This window comes from Salvelinus sp. IW2-2015, unplaced genomic scaffold, assembly GCF_002910315.2.
Source record: "Salvelinus sp. IW2-2015 unplaced genomic scaffold, ASM291031v2 Un_scaffold3761, whole genome shotgun sequence".
Taxonomy (NCBI): domain Eukaryota; kingdom Metazoa; phylum Chordata; class Actinopteri; order Salmoniformes; family Salmonidae; genus Salvelinus; species Salvelinus sp. IW2-2015.
In genome coordinates, this window is record NW_019945035.1 from 20,006 (window position 1) to 31,015 (window position 11,010).

Sequence of the window (11,010 nt, forward strand, 5' to 3'; positions counted from 1 at the left end):
CACCCAGACCCACCTCCAAATGCTTACCACCAATAGTCCACAGGACGACGCAATTCGGCAACCAACTGCCACCAACTTGCCAAAACCCATCTGACAAGAGGGATACCCATGTGAGAGAATGCTGTTCATCGATTACACTCAGCATTTAACACGCATAGTACCCTCCAAACTCTCATCAAGCATCGAGACCCTGGTCTCGACCCGCCCTGTAAGCAACGGCTCCTGGAACTTCCTGGACGGGCCGCCCCAGGGGTACGGTTAGGTACAACATCTCCACCCCGCTATTCCTCAACCACTGGGCCCCACAGGCGTGCGTTCTGAGCCCTCTCTTTTACTCCCTGTCACCCACGACTGCGTGGGCCATGCACGCCTCAACTCAATCATCCAAGTTTGCGGATGACACTACATGGGTAGGCTTGATTTACCAACAACGACGAGACGGTACCGGAGAGGTGAGGGCCCTCGGGAGTGTGGTGTCAGGAAAAATAACCTCACCCACTCAAGCCCGGTCAACAAACAAAGGCAGCTATATTGTGGACTTCAGGAAACAGCAGAGGCGAGCCACCCCCCTAATCCACATCGACGGGTCAAGTGGGAGAAGGTGGAAAAGGTTTAAGTTTCCTCGCGTGTACACAATCACGGACAAACTGAAATTGCGTTCCACCCACACAGCACAGCGTCCGTGAAGAAGGCGCGAGCAGCCCTCTTCAACCGCAGGAGCTGAAAAAATTCGGCTGTCACCAAACAAAAAACCCCTCCCCCCAACCAAACCCACCCAAAAAGAAAAAACTTTTTTTTTTTTTTTATTGTTTCCTTTACAAGAAGAACCGGGAAAAAAATGGGGGCGGGCCAAAAACAAAAAAAACACCAAAAAAATCGAAAAAAGGGGAGCCCATCCACGGGGTATTATAGAAAGACGATGACCCCTTTTGTTCGGGGCTGTTATGTTTGTTTTTTTTTATTTTCTCCAAAAACCCCCCCACCCCCCCCCGCGGGGCCTGGTACGGCGCCCCGCCAAAAAAAAAAAACCTTGCCCCTTTCCCCGCGGGGGGCCCCCCCAAAAAAAAAAAACAAAAAAAAACCCGTAAAAAGGTTCCCCCTCCAAGGGGGCCCCAAAGGGGAGCCCAGGGTAAGCTTTGAAGGGTTCCTTGCCCAACGAAAACGCCCCCCCCCACCCCCCAAAAGAACCCAAGGGCAAACTACCTGCCCTCCAGGACACCTACACCACCCCGATGGCACAGGTCAGGCCATAAAAGTTCATCAAGGACAACAACGCCACCCAAGCCACTGCCTGTCACCCCGCTATCATTCCCAGAAGGCGAGGTCAGTTACAGGTGCATTCAAAGCAGGACCGATGAGACTGAAAAAACAGCTTCGTATCTCAAGGCCACAGACTGGGTTAAAAGCCCACCACTAAACATTTAGCGGCCGCTGCCAACATTACTGACTCAACTCCCAGCCACTTTAAAAATGGAATTGATGGAAATTATGTAAAAATCTACCACTAGCACTTTAAACAATGCCACTAATATAATGTTTACATACCCTACATTACCCATCTCATATGATATACTGTACTCTATATCATCTAACTGCATCTTGCCATTCTTATGTAATACAGTACCACTAGGCCACTTTAAAACTATGCCACGTTATGTTTACATACCCTACATACTCATCTCAGATTATATACCGTACTCTATACCATCTACTGCATCTGGCCATGCCGTTCTGTACACCACTCATTCATATATCTTTATGTACATTATTCGTTATCCCTTACACTTGTGTGTCGTGTATTAGGTAGTAGTTGTGGGAATTGTTAGGTAGATTACTTGTTGGTAATTACTGCATTGTCGGAACTAGAAGCACAAGCATTTCGCTACACCTCGCATTAAACATTCTGCTTAACCATGTGTATGTACTAATAAAAATTGATTTGATTATGATTGATTTATGAGTTACCAGCCTCAGATTCACAGCCCAAAAAATGCCTTCACAGAGTTCAAGGACAGACACATCTCATAACATCAAAACTTTGTTTCCAGAAGGGGAGACTTTGGTTGAATCAGGCCATCATTGGTTGAATTGCTGCAAAGAAACACACTACTGAAGGACACAATAAGAAGAAGAACTTGCTTGTGTGCCAAGGAACACGCGAGCAATGGACATTAAGAACCGTTGGAAATCTGTGCTTTGGTGTGATTGAGTCCAAATTTGAGGTTTTTTGGTTCCCAACCGCCGTGTGTCTTGTGAGAACGCTGAGTAGGCGTGAACGGATTGATCTCCACATTTTAGTGTTCCCACATGAAAGCATGGAGGAAGGAGAGTGCTGATGGTGTGGGGGCTTTTGCTGGTGACACTGTCAGTGATTTACTTAGAATTCAAAGGCCACACTTAACAAAGCACTGGCTTACCACGCTTCGCAGCGCATACGCCAATCCCAATCTGGTTTGCGTTTTAGAGGGTCTACCAGGACAATGACCCAAAAAACACACCTCCAGGCTGTGTTAGGGCTATTAGACCAAGAAGAGAGTGATGGAGTTGCTGCAATCAGATGACCTGGGCCTCCACAGTCACCGACCTCAACCCAAATAGAGATGGTTTGCAGATGAGTTGGGACCGCCAGAGTGAAGGAAAACAGCCAGAACATGTGCTTCAAGCATATTAGGAACTCCCTTCAAGGACTGTTGAAAATCATTCCAGTGAAGCTGGGTTGATGAGCATGTCAAGAGTGTGCAAAGCTGTCATCAAGGCAAAGGGTGGCGTAATTTAAAGAATCACCAATATAAAATATATTTTTGATTTTGTTTAACACTTTTTTTGGTTACTACATGATTTCCATATGTGCTGTTTCATAGTTTTGATGTCTTCCACTATTATTTTCATTGGTAGAAAAAGTAAAAATAAAGGAAAAACCTTTGAATGAGTAGGTGTGGCCAAACTTAGACTGGTACAGTTATATTTTGTCCGATTTTTGATATCTATATATCATGGGGATGAAGTTAACACTACTGTTGTTGCTATAGCAACATGTCTGGATGTCTGTATAGAAAATTAATCTATACAGAGAAAACACCATGTTCATTACTTTCAAACAGTCCCAAATGTCAGTAATTGAGCCGTTGCCAATTTGAAAAGGTATTTCCAAAAATTCTTGCCGAAAGACCTATACGTTCCCCTTCCTCATGTTGACTTTGAAAACGTCAGCTTCTGCAGAGTCAAAATAAACGTGCCGCCATCCTCAACTACAGACCACATCACTAGTTTTGTAGTGCTTTTTATGATAGTTTATAATCCCCACAGTCCTCCCAGAGGTCCACATAGGGAGTCGATCCCAGAACAACGGCCAGTCTCCACACCCAAGACCACTATCACTATGTAGTGCTTATGATGTGGTTATAACACCCACATTTCCTCCTCAGGTGTCCCATGGGAGTCGATCCAGAACATGGCTAGTCTCCCACACGCCTGACTGGATCATAACCTGATAACCACATCACTATGTAGGCTTATGATGTTGTTATAACCCCAATGTCCCTCCCAGGGTCCATGGGAGTGATCGATCCAGAACACGCCAGGTCCCACACCCAGGACCACATCACTAGTAGTGCTTATGAGGGTTTATAACCCCATTCCTCCTCAGTTCCCATGGAGTCATTCCAAACATGCTAGTCTCCACACCCTGAACCTGGGATCTAATCATAGACACACCTGTGTGATATGTAACCCACAGCTCCAGGCCCATGGATATAGAACTGACCGGTAGACTCCACTATGTGCTTTTTATTAACCCCACATGTCCTCCCCAGGTCGCCATGGGATCGAATCAAACGGCACTCCACACCCAGACCACATCACATAGTCTATATGTGTTATAACCCCACATGTCCTCCCCAGGGTCTCCCATGGGAGTCGATCCAGAACATGGCCAGTCTCCACACCCTGACCACATCACTATGTAGTGCTTATGATGTGTTATAACCCCACATGTCCTCCTCAGGGTCCCATGGGAGTCAATCCAGAACATGGCCAGTCTCCACACCCTGAACCTGGACCATAACCTGATAGACCACATCGCAGAGGGATCCTTTGGAGGGCTGTACAAGCTGGCTCGCCTGGATATGACCTCTAATAGGCTGAGGACCCTGCCACCTGACCCCGTGTTCGCCAGGTAGGTTACCGGTGCAACCCCCAATAGACACGTTATATCTATTCAACGTGTGCGACTTACCCGATAACATCGTGATGATAGCAACTCTAGGGTCGCCGTGGGTTTGATTCCAGCTGTAGCCACTGATACTAAAATGTAAACACACTGTTGTAAGTTGCTTTTGACACTGGCGGCTGCTAAATAGAAATCAAACTATCCAAACATCCCTTAAGGACATGTTGGTTTTCTACATTAGTGAAGCTGAAGTTCTGTAAATATTTAATTGGGGATGCTTTTGGAAGGATCATAATTAATTAAATTCTTGTTGTTGTTGTTGTGGTATGAGAGTAGGCTCCAGAGTAAACTGAACTGTCAAATGACTTACTTATAAATGACTCATTATTGTAGAATTATGTTGCAGGTCTCAGACGGGAGCCATCAGTCCCACTCCCTACAACAGCGTCATCAGTCTGAACTTCGGAGGGAACCCGCTACACTGTAACTGTGAGTTGTTATGGTTACGCAGGCTGGTACGAGAGGACGACATGGAGACCTGCGCCACGCCCCCTCACCTGGCCGGCAGGTAAAACAGATGATGTTGACAGTGTCTTTGATGTGTCCGATTCCGTTCGTTCGTTACCGTGAGCTCCGATTCTCAACTCCACCAGGACGACGATGATTTTGATAATAGATTTGAATTCAGATGTTTAAATAGAGCGATATAGATACTGTGTCTCTCAGTGAATGTTATAGTTAACCTTCTCTCTCTGCCACACCTGTCCAGGTATTTCTGGTCCATCCTTGAGGAGGAGTTTACCTGTGAACCGCCCCTCATCACCAGACACACCCACAAGCTCTGGGTCCTGGAAGGTCAAAGGGCAACCCTGAAATGCAGAGCCATCGGCGACCCCGAACCAATCATCCATTTCGTCTCCCCCGATGATCGGATTGTGGCGAATTCCAGCCGGACGACATCGTTCCGGAATGGAACATTGGATCTCTTCGTTACGGTTGCTAGGGATGACGGAGTGTACACGTGCATAGCGATAAACGCGGCTGGGGAGGCTACCGCAACGGTGGATCTAAATATCATTCTGTTGCCGAATCGAAATGGGAATGAGAACGTTCCAGGGAATGTGACGGTTACTGGGAATGCTGGGAATTCTAATGGAAAAATGCAGGGTTCTTCGGACATCGCCACTGGAAAAAGTGGGAATTCCGAAGTTAACAATGGAGGGAACACAAGAGAAACGGAAGAGAGGAGAGGAGAGGAGGGAGAGGGGGATAAGGAGGGTGGTGTGGCGGAGAGAGAGAAGGACGATGGAGGGATTAGGATAGAGGAAGAGGAGGAGGAAGAAGAGGAGAGGATGGTTGGGATACAAGGAGTCACTTCTACTTCAGCACAGGTGCGATGGGACCTGGGCCAATCGGCTGGAGCTTACCTGGTGTGGATGTTTCAGATACAGTACAACTGTACAACCGATGAGACACTGGTGTACAGGTGAGTCTACCTGAGTTTACCTGAGTCTACCTGAGTCTACCTCAGTCTACCTGAGTTTACCTGAGTTTACCTCAGTTTACCTGAGTCTACCTTCTACTCAGTACCAAGCCTCTCAGTCTACCTGCATTTACCTGAGTCTACCTGAGTCTACCTCAGTACCTGCATTTACCCTGAGTCTACCTCAGTCTACTGAGTTTACCTGAGTCTACCTCAGTCTACCTGAGTTTACCTGAGTCGTACCTCAGTCTACCTGCATTTTACCTGAGTTTACCTGAGTTTACCTGAGTCTACCTCAGTCTACCGCATTTACCTGAGTCTACCTCAGTCTACCTGCATTTACCTGAGTCGTAACTGAGTCTACTGCATTGAGTCTACCGAGTTTACTGGAGTCTACCTGCATTTCCTTATGAGTCTACCTGAGTTTACCTGAGATCCTGAGGGTCTACCTTATTTATCTGTCTACCTAGTTATGACTGACCTTACGTATTTACCTGAGTCTACGGTTACCTGAACTACTGAGTCTACATCACTCAGTCTACCTGATTGCCTGAGTCTACCTGAGTTTACCTGAGTTCTACTCTGAGTTTACCTGAGGTGTACCTGGTCTACCTGAGTTTACCTGAGTCTACCTGAACTACTGATTACCGAGTTACCTGAGTTACCTGGCAGCCTGAGTTTACCTGAGTTACCTGATTACCTGAGTTTTACTGAGCTACCTGAGTACCTGAGTTTTACCTGAGTACCTGCGTTTACTGTACGAGTTTACCTGAGTCCTATACCTGAGTTACCTGAGTCTACCTGCATTTGCGTAGTTTACCTGAGTTTACCTGAGGTCTAACCTGAGTCTACCTGCATTTGCCTGATCTACCTGAGTCACCTGAGTGTTACCTGAGTCTACCTAGTACCTGATTTTCCTGAGTCTACCTGCATTTGCCTGAGGTCTACCTGAGTCTACTGAGTCTACCTGAGTCTACCTGAGTTACCTGAGTTCCTGCTTACCTGAGTCTCCTGAGTCTGAGTCCGAGTCTACGAGTTTACAATACAACATTGACATAACCCTCCACCTTAAACCCTACCTTGACCTTCTCTACACAATTACACCATAACTATGGCCTCTACACTTCTCACAGCCCCGCAGCCTGGTCTCATAGACTACACGTAAGTTAGCTTGATATTTATGTTGGTATGGTTACATAAACATATAATTATATGAAGTAGGTGGTGGTTGGTCGTGGCGGTGGAGGCGTATATGCAATCGTTGAGCTAACCCAACGTTTGGCGAGTTTGAATCTCCATCACAACGATCTTTAATTTTCAACTACTAACAACTCTTTTAGCCTACTTTGCATGTTACCATGTTAGCTAACCCTCTCCCCTTAACCCTAACTCTAACCCTTTTATCTAATTCTTCCCTAATCTAAACCCTAACCTTTTCCCCTAACCTTAACTCTTTTTTTAGCTACCCTTCCCCTAATCCCTTTAGGCTAACCCCCCCTAACCCTCCCCTACTAACCCTTCCCCTACCCTTACATACCCTCCCCTAACCTTACCTAACCCTATCCCCTAACCCTTTAGCTACTCCAACCCTTTCCCAACCCCTTAGCCCTAACCCTCCCCTTTTGAATCCCTAGCTAACCCTTCCCCCTAACCCTTTTACTAACCCTTCCCCTAACTTTACAGCTAACCCTTCCCCTAACCCTTTAGCTTAAACCCTTCCCCCTAACAGTTTTACTAACCCTCCCCCTAACCCTTTAGAACATAGGCTAACCCTTCCCCTAACCCATTTTCCCCTAACCCTTACTAACCCTCCAACCCCGGGGGAGCCACCCCCCTAACCCCCCCCTTCCCCCTGAACCCACGCTTTGGAAAGCCCTTCCCACCGACCCTCCCACCCTCCGCACTAACCCCTCCCCAACCCTCCCCTAACCTCCTCTAACCTTAGCAACCTCCCGGGAAACCTGTTAGTTTTTTGACCTGGCCGACCAGTGGGAAGCGCCACACATTGCCAGGTGGACTCGCCTCTCCCACGCTGCACTCATGGTCGCGTCGCGAGTCAAGAACCCCACCCCCTAACGCCCCAGCACCGTTAAGCAACACCCTTTCGGCCTAACCCTAACACACCCTTCCCCAACCCCCCAGACCTCCCCGACCCCCGCGGTGGCAACCCATCCAGACCCTAACCCCCACCCAACCTCTGACGAAAGAGCAATACCGGCATCCGGGAAGAGCCCCGCCCCTAAAACCCGGTTCTTGCCTGCTGCTAACCTTTCGCTCTATGCTTTAACGGTAGCCCAAGTGAAGATCGTTCGGGACCAAGGAGACTCCATAGAAGCCCTTGAGGACCCCGCGTACGCCTCCCGGCGTAACTATCCCACCCTCAACCCCTGTCTCGGAAACCAAAAGCCTCACCTTCTTTCACACACTGTTGCGACTAAACCCTCGTCTCTCCCACCAAACCCCCCTTAACACACTCCAACCCCTAGCTAACCGCTGTTTTGGAGGCACCACCAAATGTCACGTCCTAACCAGCCCTACAACATAGTTAAGCACGGGCCTGAGAAGTCCCTAAGAAACCAGGCTAAACCCCTTCCGGTGTCACCCCCATTAATTCCACCCGTAGTCCCTCCTATAAACGCAAATACAAGACCCCTCTAGCACTGCCCTCAACGCCCAACTAACCCCTGGGTCATCTCTCTATAGATGGGCAAACTGTACTGTAGCTAGAGCTGGACCCACCTCTCCAACGCATCAACCAAATAAACCGCCCCGAACCCCCCACAACCAGTTTAAACGCAAACCCCCGGGCCCCCCCAACACCGTATTAAATCCAACCCACTCGGAACCCCGTAGAGCACGGACATCACTGCCTCCCTGTATATGGGCTAGGATCACCCTCCCAAATCCCCCCAAACCACGCCCCAAGAAATCCGAGCCACGCCTAATAACCCGGTGGCCTCCTAAACCTCCTCCGCAACCACCTTCTAAAGATACCCCGTCTCGGTGCGCTGAACCGGGGAGCTAACTCCTCCTTAGTGCAATTTATTAATCGTCCCTTGATACTTTCGTGAACCACCATCTGTTTTCTGAGGTATTTGGTCACTTATACCGTGAGACTCGTAGCCCTAATCAAACCAATACCCACCCGAACCAGTACCCATGTCCCACTAACCCCCCAACCCCCAACCCGGATCCTCGACACGACCGTTTCCTTACCACGAAGCCCGTTAGAAAGACAGAGACCCGAATGGTCCCCAACATACCTGCCCCCCAACCCTATCTAGATCAATCTCCTGCACGGAGTCCCACGCCGTGAGAAAACCGCCCTTACAGGACCCAGCGAACAACCGGGAAGTGCATAAAACCTCCCTACCGGGAAACCGCCCAATACCCGGAGCAAAACCGCTCCCAACCCAGCCCGAGAGCTAACCTCCTGTATGCTTCTCCCAATCACCACCCTCTAATAAAAATGTCCTCTTAGGTGGAGCTTATACCGATCCTACGAACTCGAGTTTTAGACGTTCAATTTCAAACCTTTTTATTATCCCCGAAATTAACCCTTCCCTCAAGCACTCCCCACACTAAGCCAGCTTTTTTTTAGGGCTTGTAACCACTTTCCCAAATACCCTAGTCCCCCTAAAGACCCTTTAGCGTAAAACCCTGCGAGTGTTAACCTCCCCTTTCGGCCCAAACCCTTCCGCTCCCCCCTTAACACATCCCTATATGCCCTCCTACTTATCCCATATCCTTCCCTTTGCCTTACAACCTCCTTCAAGACTAACCCTTATCCGCCTGCCGTCCCTTATAAACAACCCCCTATCTTCCATACCTTCCCTATGATTCCCTAACCCCTCCATGGCATCCCTCTTAACGTCCCATACTCCGCCCTCTTTGCCCCAAAAACTTTTCGGTGACACCTGCCCTGACCCTCTATCTAGCCTAACCCCCTTTCCACACTTAACCCCGTTGTTAGCTAAATCACTCCCTTTCTAGACGCCACTGAACGCCCATGTTTAGTGGCGAACCTCTATCCCCTACTAGTACCCTTTGTACTTCGCCCCTGTAACCCTCGGTCTCCTCCAAAGGCCCTCTGCACTACCCCTCCGGCCTTAACCACCCTTGCCTTCTCTGTCCTTTCTAGAGTACACAGCCCTTTCCCCTTTCAACCCCGCCATGGGAGGCTACGCCTTGTCTCTAAACCACACTCCCTGTAGGCTTATCCGTCGCCTAAACATCTCCGCCGCTGCCTTCATACAAAACACGCTCTGCCTCCTTTGAGGCCTACAAATCCGCGCCCTTTCATACCTCCCTCTACTCTTCCTTCAAATCCGATTCCCTCGAACGATCCACGCTCTTTGAGACAAAACCACTTCCCCACCCAACCCTTAGGCTAACACCTGTACACACCGCGTTTTCGCTGGACCCTTTTAGCCTAACCCTTTCAGCCCCTGAACCGATGTGTCCCCTCCTTTTATACAGTCACCTAACCCTTTTCCTCGGTTAACCCTGTAGCTAGACACTAAACTCCTTTGCCAATCACTTATCGTCATAAACTCTTGTGAGATACTCTATCCTCTTCCCCTGACTCTCCTTTTTAGCTAATACCCCATTTCCCCTCTGGGGACCCTTTATGTCTAAATAAGCCCTGCCCCATCTGCAAATACCTGACACTCATTCTCCTCTAATAGAACCTATAACCCTAAAACCCCATGGCCCCTTAAAGGGCTACTAAAAACCTCTTCCCCTAATCCGCTTTTTATGGGCTCGACTAAACCCCTTCGCACAACTAATCCCTTTAGGCCCCCACCCCCACCCCTTTTCCCACCCTTCCCCTAACCCTTATTAAACAGCCAAACCCAAAATTTCCTCTCCTCACTACAATAATACCTGCCACCACACCTCAATCTAGGCAAAACCTCTACCTCCATAGCCTTCGTTTAGTCTTAACCCCCTTCTAGTTTTTTACTTCCCATCACACCCTCACACCCTTGACTTTCACTCGTACCTAAAACCCTCACTTTTCTAGTCTCTGTATACACCCCAGTGTCTTCAATTCCCCATAGCCCTTTAAACTCTTAAGGTTTCCGGACCTCAAACCCTATATTCATTTACTTCTCCCCCCTCAATCCCATGTAATACGTTTAATAACCTCTTCCTCCCTAACACCTACACGTATTCCAACCTCTGCAAAAATTTCCTCGGTCTACTTCTTTAGGCCTTAACGCTACTGATCTTTTCTATACGCGAGCCGAATATCCTCTTTTGTATAGAAAAACACTTAGGAACTTGTCCTTCCCCTGAAGCCCTTTTTAGCATTGCAAACCCCCCTCACGCTTTCCGTCCTAAACCTAGCATATCG

The 11,010-nt window shown here is 48.4% G+C and overlaps 1 pseudogene; it reads left to right on the forward strand.

Annotated features, from left to right (window-relative positions):
* The window catches only part of LOC112076450 (leucine-rich repeat and fibronectin type-III domain-containing protein 4-like), a 35,449-nt pseudogene that overhangs the window by 10,240 nt on the left and 14,199 nt on the right, over positions 1-11,010 (forward strand).